Genomic DNA, 18,290 nt, shown 5'->3' with positions numbered 1-18,290 from the left:
CTATTGTCAAGTCAAAATGTAGAAATAATGAAGAGGAAATAATAAGTATGGCTATAAATATATGACATAATACATACTTGTTAACCTGAATCCGGTATGGTGGCACAAACCTGTAGTCCCAAGTACATGGGAGGCTAAGACAAGAGGATCACTGATTTGCAGCCAACCCCAGAAATTTAGTGAGGCTGTCAGCAAGTTAGCAAGATCCTGTTTCAAAATGTAAATAAAATAAAACAGGATTGGGGATGTAGCTCAGAGGTAGAATGCACATAGGTTCAATCCCCAGCACCACAAAAATAAATAAATAAATAAATAAATAAATAAATAAATAAATAAAAATAGAAAAAGTAAAAGAAAACCCCAAATTTTATGTATGATTTGTAAATCATAGTATAAAATCATTCTTATTTTATTGCAAATATTTTCTATTTCTGTAGTTATTACTGAATCTTTCTCAGATTTTTATGGCTGATTCTTAGAACTTATAATTTTCTGTTGAAATGGTAAAACAGAGTTATACAATAGTTGACAAGAGAATGTTTTATTTTGTAAAAGTTTCCAAGCTAATCAATTTAAGAAATGAATGTTACAATTAGATATTTACCATCTTCAATTCCATCTGAAAAAATATATTAAGTTAATAATAATCAAGGAGCCTGACATGGTGGCCCAGGCTTATAATTCCAGTATTTGGGAGGCTGAAACAGGAGGATCAAGGATTAGCTGACAGCTTCAGCTATTTAGTGAGGCCCTTTTCAAATAAATGACACATTGTTTCAAAAAAATTTAACAATAAAAATAGGGCTGAGGGTATGACTCAGAGGTAGAATGCCTCTGGGTTCCATCCTTAGTACGGCAAAAAAAAAAAAAAAAAAAAAAGGTAAGGACTACTAGAAACAATTTGAAAAGTGAATAGAATGTTAAAATGTTTTAGTAGGACTGAGAGAAGTTAAAAATCACTGGCCAATTTAAACAACTAAATTTAAATAAAAGGAATAAGCAAACTTGATGTACTCCTGACAGCAAAACATACTATTCTTAAGAAAAAATGCTTCCCCGGAAAATTTTACTTAAGTTTGAAAAAAGTGCTGGCTCAGCTAACAATCTGAAAAATATAGAGGAAATAGGAGCATAATATATTCAACCACAGCAGAACAATTCTTAAAATTCAAAATAGAGTGATCATTCTCATATCTTCAACAAATAAGAAAAAAAGGAAGAAAAAATTTTTAAGAAAGAATGAAAAACCTCTACAAAAATGATAAAACATTGAAAAACATCTAAGAAGAACTTATGAGATGGAAAGATCTTCCATGTACTTGTGTAGGCAGAATAAATGCCATCAGAATATACAAATTCAATGTAATACTTATTAAATTAACAAGGTCATTCCTCATAGACATAAAAATCAGTCCTGAAATTTATTTTAAATGACAAAAAACACAGAATAGCCAAAATAGTTCTCAGCAATAAGAACCATGCAAGAGGCATGACTTCAAACTGTAATACAAAGCCATAGTAACAAAAACAGCATGGTACTGGCACAAAAATAGACAGACCAATGGAGCAGAATAGAAGATTCAGAAACAAATATGAAAACTTACAGCCAACTGATTTTTGCCAAAGGGCCAAAAACATACATTGGAAAAATTAGCCTCTTCAACAAATGGTGTTGGCAAAACTGCTTAACCATATGCAGAAAAATGGGAATAAACCCCACTTTATCACCCTGCACAAGACTCAATTCAAGATGGATCAATACTTGGAAATCAGATCAGAAACACTGTAGCTTTTTGAAGAGGCCATATTTTCAAAATGGTAAAACATAAGTGCAGGTAAAAACTCTCTCAACAAAATTCCCAAAGCACAAGAAATTAAAAGGAGAATCAAGACATGGGATTGTATTCAACTGAAGAGCTTCTGTTCAGCAAAGAAAACTATCAAGAGCCTCAACACAAAGCTGACAGAATGGGAGAGAAATTGTGTCAACTATTACTTCGATAGGGACTAATATCTAGAATATATAGAAATATATATATATATATATATATATATATATATATATAGAAATTTGTCGCTAAGAAAACAAATAACCAAATAAAAAATGGGTGAGTAAACTAGATAGACACTTCATAAAAGAAACGCAAATAGCCAATAAAAATATGAAAAATGCTCAACATCATTAGCAGTCAGCTATAAAAAAGAACAAAATTAACATTTTTTGTGGAGAAATGAATGGAACTGAAAAACATTAGGCAAGGTGAGATTAGTCAGTCACAAAAATTAAGAAGTAGCATGCTCTCCCTAATAAGTGGAAGCTAGAGAAAAAATGGGTCATAGGAGGAACTCAAAAAGAAGGGGAAACCATAGATAAGCAAATAAGGCAACCTACCTAAGGGGATGGGAGGGAGGAGAGGAAATTTTCCTAATGTACATAATGTACATTCACAAACATATAAAAGTTAAATCACTAAGCCAAACATGAGCAGAAAGGAGGAAGAGAGAATGGGATGGGAAGTGAATAAGGGCTAATTGAGTGTTGTGTCTATATATGACTCTACCATCTTGTACTCCATCAAGATGTCTGACTACATTGTATCAATAAAAAAAATAAAAAGAAAGACTGACAAAACTTGACACCTGTCTTTGACCTGGATACAAATGAATAAAATGTAAATAAATACAAAGAGGAAAGAATGAGCATTTTCTGTTATTTGAGGATGGAATAAATTTTAATGATGGAATTAAAGCTTGAAGTGTCATGATTTTGTGGTTGTTTTCAGAAAATGATTCAGCTATATATAATTACATATATTTAGAAATCTATACTGAAATATGTATGAAGGGATTTGTGTCAAAATGATATAGGTTGAAGAGGGAATGATAGGAGATATAAATAAAACAATATTAGTCGTAAGTTCATAATTGTTAAGGTTGGATAATGGATTTATAGTGATCACTTATTTGAATACAAAATGTTCCCAGATTCACTTTTGTAGAAATGTAAGAGGTGGGACATAATGGGAGGTCTTCCAATAGACTAGGGTTTGGTCCTTGATGTGGAGGGTGTTTTCTTACCCCAGCTTCTTTCTTTTGTAGCAGTGGCTTCCTCCACCATGCACTTTGTCAATTATTATTGGCCATGAACTGAAGCCTCCTATACTCTGAGCCAAAGTAAACATTTCGTCTTTATAATTATTTCAGGCATTTCATTTTATAGTTATGGGAATCTAACTAACATAATACTATCATTCTTATGTTTTATTGGTACATTGTAATCATATATCTTGATGAAGTTCAGGGTGAAAGAGGCTTTCATACACAGAGTATTCATTAAGCCTTCCCCCAGTCCCCACCCCACTCCTTCTCAGTTTCCATCAACTCTTATTTTACATTTAGAATTTTTCATAGGAGCTAGGTGTGGTCCTGCATGCCTATAATTCCAGGACTTGGAAGGTCAAGACAGAGGATCAAAATTTTGTGGCTAGTATAAGACAACTTAGCAAAAACTTGTTTCTAAATTAAAATAAATAGGACAGGGGTGTAGGTCAAAGGTAGAATGATGCTATGTTTCATTCCCAGCATCACAAATACAAACAAAAATAAAATAAAATAAGAAGAAAATGCTGGGAGTGTAGCTCAGTAGTATAATGGCCCTAGGTTTAATTCCCAGTACCACCAAAATAGAAACAAAGAAATTTTTTTTTCATGGAAAAATGTATAGGCACAAATAAATAAATAAAATTATATATAAACAAATACATATACACAGTGACATTTTTATAATAAAATAATTAAATACTGATTGATACTTTAATATGAATGGAACTTGAAAATGCTGTGGGGTGGAAGAACCTAGACAGAAATAACCATATAGTACATGACATCCTTTATGTTAGTTGCCCAAAATAAGCAAATCTAGAGATACAAACTAAATTCATGGCTTCCCAAAGCTTGGGGGGGGGGGTGAGAAATTATGGAGATGATGAAAAAACTAGATTTTTTTTGTTGTTATAAATATGTGGAAACTCACATCTTTAATCCCAATACTTGGCAGAATGAGATATGAGAACTGCAGGTTCAAAGCCAGCCTCTGCAACTAAACAAGAACTTCAGCAACTTAATGAGAATGTGTTTCAAAATAAAATAAGTCCAAGGTTGTAAAAGGCAAATTCCCTAATGTATATGATGTACATTCACAAAAATATCAGTCAATTACTGAACCAAACATGAGAAAGAGGGAGAAGGGAGGGAATAGGGTGGGAACTGGGTAAAGGCTAATTGAGTTGTGTATGCATATATACCTCTACCATCTTGTACTCCGTGATGACGTATGACTACAATGCACCAATACAAAAACTGAAAAAAAGAATTAGAACTTCCTTGGATTCAATTCACACACACACACACACACACACACACACACACACACACACACACACAATGTTCTAAAACTGAGTTTGATGGTGAATTTACCATGTTCTAAAACAGTATGATTGTGAAGGCTTGTAATACCAGCTGCTTCAGGGGTTGAAGCTGGAGGATTTTAATTTTGAGGTCACCTGTGGTAATTTAGACTCTTTCCTAAAAAAAAAAAAAAAAAAGAAAGAAAGAAAGAATGAGGCAATGTGTAGCACAGTGATAGAACACTTGTGTAGCATGGATAAGACCCTGGGTTTGCTGCCCAGTACTGAGAAAGAAAGTTCTCAAATAGATGGTTATTATGGCTGCATAACTATAAATATACTAAAAACTATTGACTGAGTATTCTAAAAGTGAACAACTATACAAAAGAACATTTTAAATGGGTGAAGGATGTGAGATGTTTATTATATTTCAATAAAGCTGTTTCTATAAAAAATTTGAAGAAAAGCAAAAGAAACTAATGGTTCTAGCACTGAGTATGGATCACTTAGTGTGCAATAAATCACTGTGTTTTGCTGTCTAAAGGGATTTCCATTTTAACCCAATCTCTCAGTTGTGAAAGGAAATTATTTGTTGTTTGACAGTAAGAACTAAGGCATTATGAGGGATATTTTGATAAACCGGAGGCCCTTCTAAAATGAAATGATAGCTTGTAAATTAAACCAGAATTGACTTTGGGATCAATCCAGGCTCTGGGCAGAGTATGTGACAATGCCTAGTTTATAGTTCAGTAACTCAATTAAAGGCCAGTACCTAATGCTTGGACTCCCAAGCTTGCTTTTTGACTACAATTCAGTACTGGCTTCCTACCTCTCATCCCCTGATTTTGGTCTCTGCTTACATTTTAACAAGTTTTCTTGTGTCTTCCTTGTCACCTGGTTCATTGTTATTATAAGCAATGCTCTGGGTTACTATTCAGTGTGACTGACTCTTTATAGGCTTATCTGCTGTTATGTCTAGTCTCTCCATCCTTTTAGGAGGCTCTTTGAGATTATCCCATTAGTATTTAATTCCTAATTAATGATTATTACAATCTTCAGATAATGTCAGGGTTAGGTGGTAAAATATTGCACTTACCACTCTGTGTACTGTACAATGGGTTAATAGTTGAATATTTTCCTGGAAATTATCCTGTTTCAATTCTCAGCTATTTCAGGACCTTTTCTACCATTTTATGTTGTAGATAATAGAATGGCCTCTGAAAATTTGAGAAAAATAAAGTATTTTCTTTTTATGATACAGACATTAGTTAGGAAGGGCATTATTTTTGTTGTTGTCTGACAAAGTCTTTATTTAGCCTCACATTTTTTTTTTCAGTCCTGGGGATGGAGCCCAGGGGCTTTCTACCTCTGAGTAACACTCCTAGACCTATTTTTTTTCTATATTTTGAAAGGTCCTCACTAAGTAGCTGAGGCTGGCACTAAACCGCGATCCTCCTGTCTCAACCTCCCAAATGCTGGGATTACAAGCATGTGCCACCATGCCCAGCTTAGCCTCACATTTGAAGGATAACTTCATAAAATGGAGAATACTCAGTTGCTGGGGTTTCCCCCTCAACACTTTAAATGAAAAACATTTAAACATCAAAAAGTTTGTTTTTGAGGGACAAGCCCAAACTCTGTACACAACTGATATAATCAATAAGAATACATAATGGAATTTTACTCAGCCATAAAGAAGAACAAAATTATGTTATTTTCAGGGAAATGGATAGAACTGGAGAATATTATGCTAAATAAGATTAGTCAGTCACAAAAACTAAAAAACTGAATGCTTTTCTTAACATGCAGAAGGTAGGGAGGAAAACGGTCATAGGAGGAACTCTAGATGAAGAAGGAGAAACCATAGATGAGCATAAAGGCAACCTAACTGATGAGGATGAGGGAGGAAAGAAGGAAATTCTCTAATATATATGATATACATTCATAAACATATCAAAGTCAATCATTAAGCCAAATATAAAGAAAGAGGGGGGAAGGAATGGGGTAGGAATTGGGTAAGGACTAATTGAGTGATATGTGCATGTATGCCTCTACCATCGTGTACTCCATTAGATGTATGATTACAATGCACTAAGAAAAAAATAAAAAATACACAATTGTTTGAGAGCTAGTTTGTTTGCAGAAGAAGTGATGCCAAACCACTAATTTGAGATTGACAGGGAAAATGAAAGAAAAGGAAATAAAGATATTCTTAAGAATTAAATGATCTTGCTTGAGATCCTGGAGTAAATTCACATGGCAGAGTGCTTCAGATCTGAGAGTACAGGGCACATGAGTGGTGTTTTCTCACTGGAATCCTGACTGGCCTGCGTCATGTAAAGACCCAATATCACCTTGACATTAAGCTGTGAAATAGTCTGTAACAGTGAAAGCTATTTCTAGATTTTCAGAAGATGCAAACTACAATGAGACCTCCCCCAACCTTCCCAGTGCCTCTGAAATCATGATATGGGGAAAGATGGATTCTCTAGAGGTCTCTTATGAAGGAAGCTTATGGAAAAAAAGTTCCATGAACACAAATTTGAAAAGCAGATAGGAAGCAAAGTCTCAAACAATGCTAGTTAAACGGGATTGGTATCCTACAGTCAGTGGAGGTGATAGTTCATCTCAGTGGCTATCTACATAAAAAAATTCTGAGAATTTTGATCCAGACTGTGTGGTGACACCTCAGGGACTAATCAAAAAAAGAAGAAATATCATAAGTAGGTGAATTTAAGCCAGGAAATATGTAGGCCAAGAAATGATGCAACTTAATTTTCTGTGATCAAATGAACAAGGAGATTCAAAGAAGATATGTTAAATAAAAAAAAAAACAATAGAAAAGCAAATTGCAATTAAAAAGCACCTGAAACAATGAGTGAGAAACAACCAAAGTTCAGTGCTAATTTACAGACTGGACACTCTGTGATGATTTCAAATTTTTGTTTTGAAAATATGTGTGCAATTATTTTGTTCCATGAGAAAGTGGGAGTAGTTTGGCAGACATTCTATTATCTTCTCATTACTGTTGTTTTCTCTTCCCTGATAACTTATTAAAAATTATATTAAAAGTATTTAAAATTAAATATGATAAATCTTTTTTTCTTATAAATATCAATAAGGCTTGAAATGTTTGGTTTTAGAAATAGGCAATGGCTGTCCATACACATTGTGAAAATAACACAGCTAGTTAATAACGTTTTTGAACTTCCATTTGAGAATATGACTTATATTAGAAGAAACTAGACTAGACAAGTTATTGTTTTTTCTAACTATGAGAGGGTTAAGTGTAATACTACTGAGGTACACCTGGAATAGTGGCACATACTTTTAATCCCAGTACTCAAAAAGCTGAGACAGGAAGATCACAAGTTTGAGGCTAGCATCTGAAACATAATGAAACTCTAAGCAACCTAGCAAGAATCTGTTTCAAAACATAAATAAATAAATAAATAAATAAATAAATAAATAAACAAATACATAAATAGAGTTGGGGAATAGCTTGGAAGTAGAAGACACCTGAGTTCAATCCCCTGTACCAAACAAACAAAAAATTACTGAGGTAGAAGTACAAAGTAGCCAGCACATCACTTGTTAACTAGCACAGTATTTTTGTGCACATAGGTGATTCTTATGGGCTGATACCCGTCAACTGCCCACGGACTTGCTTTAGGATTCAGTCCTATCACAAGTTGAAAAGCTCTACAGACTTCAGTTTCTACTTCATACAGTAAAGATGTAATAATCTCATCACTTCTACTCAATGAAAAATGCCTTTCATCTGCTTCTATGGGAGGTGAAGGTCTACCCATCACTGTTACCATAAGACTCTTGAGTGGCTGAGTGGCTTTGCTTTCTCCCTCAGTTCATCAGGATGAGTCCACCACATCACTCTGAACTTGCTTTCCACAGGACAGGCTTAGGCGCACTTCTCTCTTTCATGGATTCTCTTACTCATTCTGATCTTGGCAAGGCTTTCTTGTCATACATATCTTCTAGATCTATATCTATGCATTTAGTTTCCACTCCCCAGTGTCCACTCAAATTTACACCATGAAAATTAACTCAAAAAGAGTAAAGGTCTGTTTGGTTCACACACTTGAAGGTCTCAGCCCATTGCTGTTGGGCCCATGGTGAGACAGGGAATCATGGTGGAGGTATGTGGTACAGGAGCCCATTCAGCTCATGGCCAGAAACTAGAGAGAGGCAGTGACTAGGATCCCACAATTCCCCTCAAGTGCATGCCCCATTACCTTACCCTCCCACTGTGCCCCACATCATAAAGGTTCTACCATTCCTCAGTGGTGCCACACTGAGGACCAAGATTTTACGTGTGCCTTTGGGGCACATTTAAGATATGAATTATGCATTGCATTTTATAATTTAAGTATGCTAACTGGCTTGCAGTTTCTTCCATATGTCACACTTGAGTCTGAGAGAATGGATTTTCACCTTTTGTTAGAAGCTTGTTTAAGTGTAAAGAGTAGTTTTACAAATAAACAATAAAGAACATACCTACAACAATTACTCAGTTTTTAATTTTATATTTTAACTTTTTATTTTAAAATAATTTCACATTCACAAAAGGTTACAAAATTACTACAGAAAATGTTTGTGTGCCTTTCACCTAGCATTTCCAAATGTTAATAAGATTCATAACCATAGTTCAACTGGCAACATCGGGAAATCAACATCAATCACATACTATTAACTGATTTACAGACCTTATTCAATATTTGCCAATTGTCCCCTAATGTTGTTTTTCTGTTTTAGTATTCAATCCAAGATGACACATTGGATTTAGCTGTCATTTCCCTTACTCTCTTTCAATCAGTACAGTTCTTTGGCCTTTGACTTTCTCAGATTTTTTTTTAAAGAACACAGCAGTGACTTTGTTAATTATTCTGTAGAATAACCCTCTGTTTTTTTAAGTTTCCTTATGTCTGAAACTTGGCTGTGCATTTGTGGCAAGAATTCTACACAAGGGGTATTTTGTCCCACTCATTGTATCACACTAGATGGCACCTGATGCTGATTTGTTTCTTTTCAGATTATGTCAATGTGGATTAGTTGGTTAAAATGATGGTCAAGTCCTCCCAATGCAATGTTACCTTGTTAAACACACACACACACACACACACACAACACACACACACACACACACACACACGTATATTCATTGAGGGAATACACTGAGAATATGGAAATATCATGTTTCTCATGCATTTACTCATTGATTCTAGCATCAATTCATAATTGAAAGAATTAGGAATTGACATTTATTTGGCAATTGATAATTTTCTAATTTTATTCCTGCTATATTTGTTAATTGTCATTCTACTACAAGGAAAAAATGTTCTTACTAATTTTTAACTTGCTTATTTATATTAGTATAGCTTCATAGATATTAATTTTATTTTCTAGAATATAATCCATTACTATCATTATTTTTTGGTTAATGTTGTCATAGATTTTGACATTGAAACTTCCTTTGAATTACTTTTGTGTCTTTCTAAAATATCTCAGTGATCCTCCTCCTCCTCCTCCTCCTCCTCCTCCTTCTTCTTCTTCTTCTTTGCAGTACTGGGGTTGGAATCCTGTGGCATTCTCCTTCTGAGATATATCTCCAGCCCTATTTTTTATTCTTTATTTTGAAACAGATCTCACTAAGTTGCAGAGGACCTCACTAGGTAGCTAAAGCTGTCTGTGAATCCTGATCCTCCTGTTTCAGCCTCCCAAGTACTGGGATTGCAAGTGTGTGCCAGCACGCCCTGCTATTTTTTAATACTTGTTTGCTTTTTGGCATCTCATCCCAAGATATTAGATTCAATGTGTATTTTCCCTATCCCAATCTTGGGTTAAACATTTTTCCCAAGGACCCTGTTTTGTTTCAGTAGAGAATGGTTTTTAGATATCAAAATATATACACTAGATGTGCTCATTATATTGAAGTGGCATTAGGTTTGGGCCTTTCTAGAGGCTAGATCTCATATACTTTAAGACCATCATGTTAAGTGACATTAGTCAGTCACAGGAGGTGAAGGGTCATATTATTGTTTTTCTCATATACAGAAGCTAGGGAGTAATTGGGATGCAAGAGGGACTTTTGATAATGGAGGAGAAACTCCAGTGGAGCAAGGGAGGTGGTGTGGGGAAGAGAGGAGGAGAATTAATGAAGGAACACTCCTACTGACTTACTGACATTATGTCCATATGTGAAAATACCATTGTCAAATCTCAGTATCCTGTATGGGGAAGTGGGAAGTAGGGAGGGAGCTGGGGAAAGCCTACCAAGTGCTGTGTGCATGCATGACACCATCACTATGATATGAAGTAAAATTATAATGCATCAATGTGTATAAAATGTAGACATTGTATTACACATAGTTGCATATATATCACACATTTATCATATATACACATATGTATATAAATATATATATGTATATAAATATATATGTAAATAAATATATATATACTGTATATATGTGCAGGTATGAAAATACATTTATGAAACTTAGATATACTATAAACACATCTATGTCCATTGAGTCATACCTCCAAGTGCAATTCCAATCCATTGCCATAGGACTCATGTGATTCCTTTTCTTTTTTTCTTTCTTTTTTTTCTACCTCTGATGCTACAGCCCTAGTTTTATGTCATACTGTAGTTCATGTTGATAGTGGCATGCATGTATAAAGCACTTGCAAGGCTTTTCCTCAGCTCCCTCATTATTCCCCCTTCCCTCTACAAGATAATGAAATTGGCATTGGTATTCTCACATGGGTACATAATGTCAGTGGGAATATTTACTCTCTTTCCTCCCCTCCCTTTCCTTTCTCTTTCTCAATAGACTTTAATTTTTTTTGTTTCTGAAATTTTATTTTATTTTATTTTATTTTATTGCGTGTCTGGGGATGGAACCCAGAGGCATTCAACCTCCAAGCTACATCCCCTGCCCTATTTTTTATTCTTTATATTTTTTGAAACAGAATCTCACTAAGGTGCAGAGGGCCTTACTAAGTAGCTGAGACTGTCCACAGACCGTGATCCTCCAGTCTCAGCCTCCTGAATGCTGGGATTATAAGCATGCACCACCACGCCAAACTTTTTATTTTATTTTTTAAATGTTTTTATTGGAGTATTATAGTCATACATCATAATGGAATACAAGATGGTAGAGGCATACATACACATATCACTTATATAACCCTCCCCCAATCCCTACCTCATCCCCTCACCTCCTTCCTTCTCATGTTTGGTTTACTGATTGACTTTGATGTGTTTGAAACATGATCTAACTAAATTGCTGAGCCTGGCTTTGAACCTGTGATTCTCCTATCTCAGACTCTCAAGTACCAGGATAACTGACATATGCCACCAAGCTTGGCTTGTTTTTTCTTTTAAGACAGTAAAAAAACTGTCAATATCTACAACTTATTTTCTCAATCCTTTGATACATATAATGCAATCAAACTCTTTCAAAGTACCATTGTTTGAAAGAATGTACTAACTGAAGAATGATCTTTGTGTGTATTTCTTTTGGTCTTAGACATTACAGTATACACAAAAATACTGTTTCTAAAGTTATTTAGATTGTTTTATTTATTTTTCATTTCCTTCTGTGTGGTTGGGTTACTTGCAACAAAGCTGGAATCATTTGTTAGTTTATAATTCATTTTGGGTTCCTTCAAATCATGCTTGACATTTTAATCATTTACTTCTTTAATATGTGAGCCTTTAACATTGTCTTAAATATCAGAACCATACAAAAAATGGCATACCTGAATAAGTACTACAGGCTTTTTATCTCTTTTATATACTTTCAATTTTTTACCACCTCTGTTTTTCTATACCTTGTAAATATAACAAATCCCTTTAACTTATGGTTTTTCTTTGCTTTATTTTGCATAAAGAATTAAGTATAGTGTATTTTCCTATATCCACTATTTCTTACTAAAATATAGAAGGGCATGTATATTCCTTTTTTTCCTTTAATATTGTTACTTAAAAATGTAGCCTTGGTATCACTACATATCAGTTCATAGAAATTAGCTTCATTCATTTTTACAGTTGTATAATACTACATATATCAATAAGTCCCTTCAGTATGTAGATTTGCTGATTATTTATGAAAAACTATTATTGGATTATGGCATGAAATAGTAGTATCATTATATTGAAAATTAATCTGTTTGAGGAAATTAATTTCTTTTGTGCTACTGGGGATGGAACCCTTCTACCTCCAGGCTACATGCCCAGACCTATTTTATATTTTTTATTTGTCAACAGGGTCTCTTAAGCCAGCCAGGTTGGCTTCGAACCAGTGCAATCCCCCTGTCTCCACCTCCCAAGTGCAGGGATTACAAGTGTGTGCCACCATGCCCGGCTATGATGATGAAATTAATTTTCATCTTACATTTTAGAGGTCAAATAGCTATTTTACTGTTGTATTTCCTCTCTCTCTTTCTCTCTCAATCTCTCTCCCTATATATCAATCCCCAATATTTAATTTTTATTTCCAATAAAAAGTGGGTTTACTATCTCCCAATATTTTCTTGAGTACATTTAATTTTCTAAATCTGATATTATTCAAAAAGAAATTTTTACTTGAGTAATGCCAAATCCTATTTTTTGATTTTTAAATAATAAATCTGGCTGAGCATGGTGGAATACACATATAATCTCAGTACTTGGGAGACTGAAACAGGAAGACTATAGGTTCAAGAGCAGCCTCAGACACTTTGCCAGACTCTCAACAACCTAACAAGACCCTTATTCAAAATAAAAAGAAAAGAAGAAATAAAAAGGGAGGAAGGAAGGGAGGAAGGAAGGAAGGAAAGAAGGAAGGAAGAGAGGGAGGAAGGAAGAATGGAAGGAAGAAATGCTGAGGGTGTAACTTACAGGTAGAGTGCCCTGGGTTAAATCTCCAGTACCACCCAAAATAGTCATCTGCATGTGTCTAATAGGTTTTTTCCTGTTCATTTTCGGGTGTTAAATTAATTTTGAGAATTTTTTATTTACTGATGTTGTATTTTTTTGCCATTTCGCATTTCATAATCTTTACTTGAGTGTGTGTGTGTGTGTGTGTGTGTGTGTGTGTGTGTGTAGAATTTACATGTTAGTTTTTACTTTTTACTTGATCTTAAAGTACATTAAATTCCTCCTTTTTTGCATCTCTTACCCTTCACCATTCATTTCCAAAGAACCCCTCTCTTGTCCCTTTGCTTATATAACCTTTGATAAATTAAGTATTTTGAAGGCTGTCACTTCAGGTTATACACGTTTGTAAGCCCCTTTTCTATAGACTGCAGAAATATGCTCTGATCTTCCAAGACACTTTTTAAAATATATTTAATGTTTTTAAACTTAGGGGAGAGTTTAAGCTTTTCTCCAGTGCTTTTCTATCAACATTATTCCCATTACTAGTCTTCTTTTTTCCCCAAGTTTTTTTTTTCTTAGAACCTAAGAGATTATTTGCTGAGATTTGCTGCACCCTTAGAAAAATTTATACCTATTTTGAAGCAAGGGTATTCACTATCTTCAAATTTTACTGAATGTATGGATTTTTTTTTATGTTGCTTTTCTGTATTGTTTTCAGCTATCCAGAATTCGAAAGTTATTCATTTTGAAGGAAGTTTTGTCTCTGTGTTCCCCCAGGTTCAGAAGCGCTGCATTCCTTTGAGGCAGTCCTCTGTCTTCCCTTCCTTTGTGACAGTCGTATCTCTTCACACAGTCCTCTTACTGCCCCTGCTGCCTTTCATGGGTGCCAGAGCAATCTATTTATGATGGCAGAGAAGCCTCTGTCCCCAGAGATAGTGAGTGGGCTTGATCCGCTCTTCCCATTCCCCAAGGCTTGTTTAAAAAGGTTTCATTGAATTTCTTGCATGTTATGCTGCTTGGGTGTACAAAATATTGGCAATGTTTTACAATAAGTTGCAAATCATTATTATGCGCTGTGGTGTTCGTCGTATTACCATTAATCATCGCAAATTCACTGAGTGTATTCACACAAATAAGGTAGGTAATTCCAAAGACAGTTTTATTCATGAAACTTTAAATTTATTAATGTGTTTTCACCTCTAAAGATACATGGAAAAGTTAAATGATGGTGTTCAGCATCAGCATCAAAAGGACTTTATAGAGTATCAGCCACTTAAAACTAGCCAACTAAAACTCATCTTCAATATATTGTAACACATGGGAAATGTGCCTTTGGCATTCTTTGGCTTTGGTGTACCCTGGTCTGTAGCATAGCCCAAATTCTTGTGCTGAACTTCTCCCATGTGTTATCCAGAATCACTGCCCATTTTTGCCAGGCTTTTAAGTTGAGGTATATGCCTCATATTTCTTTTTTTAAATAAACTTTAATCTTAAATTTAAAAGAAACATTAATTTAAGCACCCTTTTATGGATATTAACAAATTACTAGGAAATTTTGTATTTTCTTTTTTTTTTGTGTGTGTACTGGGGATGGAACCCAGGAGCCTTCTACCTTTGGGGTATACTCCCAGTCCTATTTTATATTTAATTTGGAAACAGGATCTCACTAAGTTGCTGAGAGCTTCACTAAGTAGCTGAGGCTAGCTTTGAACTGGCACAATCCTCCTGTCTCAGCCTCCCAAGTACTGGGATTACAACCATGCGCCACTATACCCGGCTGGAAATACAGTATTTTCACCCAAAAGAATAAAGTGCTAATAGTATAAATTTAGAAACCACACTAAATACTACTTCTGGGTATCTAACTCCAAAGTGGAAGGCAATCTATTAAATTAATGCATGCATATCTATGTTCATAGCCACACAATTCACAATTCCCAAAGAATGGAAGCAGCCAAGATGTCCATCAACAGATGAATGGATTACAAAACTATGGAATATGTGCACATTGGAATTTTACTCAGCCATAAAGAAGAACAAAATTTTGTCATTTACAGGGAAATGGATGGAACTGGAAAACATTATTCTAAGTGAGATTAATTAGTCACAAAAAGTAAGAAATCAGATGCTATCCCTAATATGCAGAAGCTAGGGAAGAAAAGGGTGATAGGAAGGACTCTAGGTGAAAACGGAGAAACCATAGATGAGCAAATGAGGTGACCCAACTGAGGGGGATGGAAGGAAGGAAGAGGGAAATTACCAAAAGTATATGATGTACATTCACAAACATATCAGAATCAGTCACTCAGCCAAACATGAGGAGGAGTGAGGGGGGAGAGAATGAGGTGGGAATTGGGGAAGGGCTAAATCAGTGATGTGTGCCTGCATGTCTCTGCCATCTTGTACCCCATTAAGATGTAAAGCAGATCCTATAGAGGAGCAAATAAGGCAGTCTAACTGTGGGGATGGGAGGGAGGGAGAAGGAAACTCTTTAAAGCACACAGTCTATTTACTCATATCATAGCCAACCACTAAGCCAAGCAGGAGAGGGAGGGATGGGGAGGGAGTGGGGAGAGGACTGGGTGGGGGCTGGCTGGGTGATGTGTGCATTTATGTCTACACATTTCTTTGCTTCATTATGATGTATAAATATAATTCACCAATAGAAAATTTAAAAAACTTAAAAATAAAATAAAAAATAAAAAAGAATATAAAAAATTAAAAAAGAAACTACAATAAAATAACCAAGATGCTATTATTGCTTGCTTCAGCTCATTATGCCTAAAATCCCATTTGGTTGTCCACTCCCACCTCCCCATCTCTTCTCTTCCCAGTAAAAAGTACTGAAATTGATGTTGGTATACACCTAGCCAATGGTAGTATTTTCATTAAGAGATCTCAGTCTTCCCCCTCTCTTTCACTTAGACAACCTCTCTGGCTCCATTGAGGGTTTTCCTTCATTATCTGTATTCCCTCTGGTATGCCAATTACTCCCTAGATTATACATGTTACATAAAACATAACCCTTCACTTTCTGTGACTGGCTAATCTCGCTTAACATAATATTCTCCAGGTCCTTTTATTTTTTGCAAGTGACATAATTTTGTTCCTCTTTAGAATTACATTGTGTGTATTTGTCATGATTTGTTAATGTACACCTAGGTTGTTACCATAATGTTCATGTGCTGCTATGAACATGGGTATGTATATATTACTGAAATTTTCTGATTTCAGCCCTTTTGGAAAGATACCCAAGAGTAGAATAGCCAGGTCATACAGTAGGGGTCCATTTACTGTTTTCTGAGGAATATCCACACTGATATTCATTGTAGCTATACTAATTTGCAATCCTGCCAATAGTGTAAAAGAGTTCCTATTTATCCACATCCTCATCAACATTTATTGTTTTTGACTTCTTTATAATTACCAATCTGATTTGGGTTAGATAGAACCTCAGTGTAGTTTTTGGTTTGCATATCTGTGATTTCAAATGATGTTGAACCTTTTTTCATGTACGTATTGGCCATTCATATCTTTTCTTTTATAAAGTGTCTATTCAATTCAAATGTCCATTTCTTGATTGGGTTATTTTTAGTGTAGTCTTTTAAATTCCAATATTTGTCTTTAAAATAAGAATTAGATCAACAATTATTTGGTAATAAAATGGAAAAATATGCAAAGGATGTTTAATTACTTAGCACATGAAAACTAGTCAATCAATGGAGATCTCCTTCCTGATTTGCTCAAGGCCCATTTAATCAAATATTTAGAAACCAATGAAGATAATCTTAATTCAAACATCAAAAATTGATAGTTCAGAAAATATCTACCATAGTACACAATGGCCTATTTGTTTGGGAGAGGGGAAGGAGAGAGTCAGAGCAGATAGTGAATGGCTACTGAAGGCTAATTTGTTCTTCCTTATATGAGGTCTCTACAGGCCAAGTGCTGGGGATGAAACAGAGGAATCAGACCCTGCTGTTTGAACAACAAGGCAAAGACTAAATGACATGATATTACATGTAATGAGGAGTGATAAAGATGGGATATAATATTACTTTTGCCATCCTCCCTAGGATTCCTCATGTTGCTCAAGTTATTTTGGTAGATTAAATAGAGTCCCTATAATACCTATATCTAAGTACTCAAAATTTGTGAATAGAATCTTACACAGAAAAACCTTTGAGGATGTAATTAGGTTAAAATCTTTGAGATGAGAGGTTTATCCAAGATCATCCAGGCCAGCCAAAAATGCAATTCCATGTGTCCTTATTAGAGAATATATAAATAGATTACAGATATAAAAGGAGAAGGTCATATTACCATACAATCAGAGAATGGAGTGATGCAGCCACAAGCTAAGGAATATGGGCAGGTAACAGAAATTAGAAGAGGCAATTAGCAGACTTTCTCCTAGATTCTCTAGAGAGATAGTGATCTTGTTGACACCTTTATTTTAAACCAATGAAGGTGATTTCAGACTGCTGGCTTCCAAAATTGTAGGAGAATAAATTTCTGCTCTTTTACCTTGCTGGGTTTGTGGTGACTCGCTACAGTAGACCTAAGAGTCTAACAAAGGTACTGTGGTATGTGTTAATAAAACCCATCCACACTGGAATAAAAGCCAATCATAATTATAAAATGGTAAGTCTCAGCTGTGGCAGAAAACACTTGGGACATTTCATCCCCCTTCTTTTCCAGTGCAGGCATCTGGCATTCCTGAAGTCAATCTCCCACCTTCCCATTCTAGTGACCTCTCATTGAGTAGTTCCTCCTACATGCTGAAGATGCTCACTGCATTACAGCAGTATCTGCTTAGCTGTATCTCTTATCATCCCTGTTATGAGTTCATCCATTGGAAGCTAAAGTAAATCAAACAAACAGCATCACCTTGTCCTTTCAGGGCAGATATCTTAAGGCTCCATCATACCCCATGCTCTGCTTCCTCGATTCCTCAATTCTTCCCTCATAGACCTTAATGCTGTCCACTCTGTCCTCTG

This window comes from Muscardinus avellanarius (genome assembly GCF_963383645.1).
Source record: "Muscardinus avellanarius genome assembly, chromosome: 17".
NCBI classification, from domain to species: Eukaryota; Metazoa; Chordata; class Mammalia; order Rodentia; family Gliridae; genus Muscardinus; species Muscardinus avellanarius.
This window is presented reverse-complemented; position numbering follows the sequence as displayed.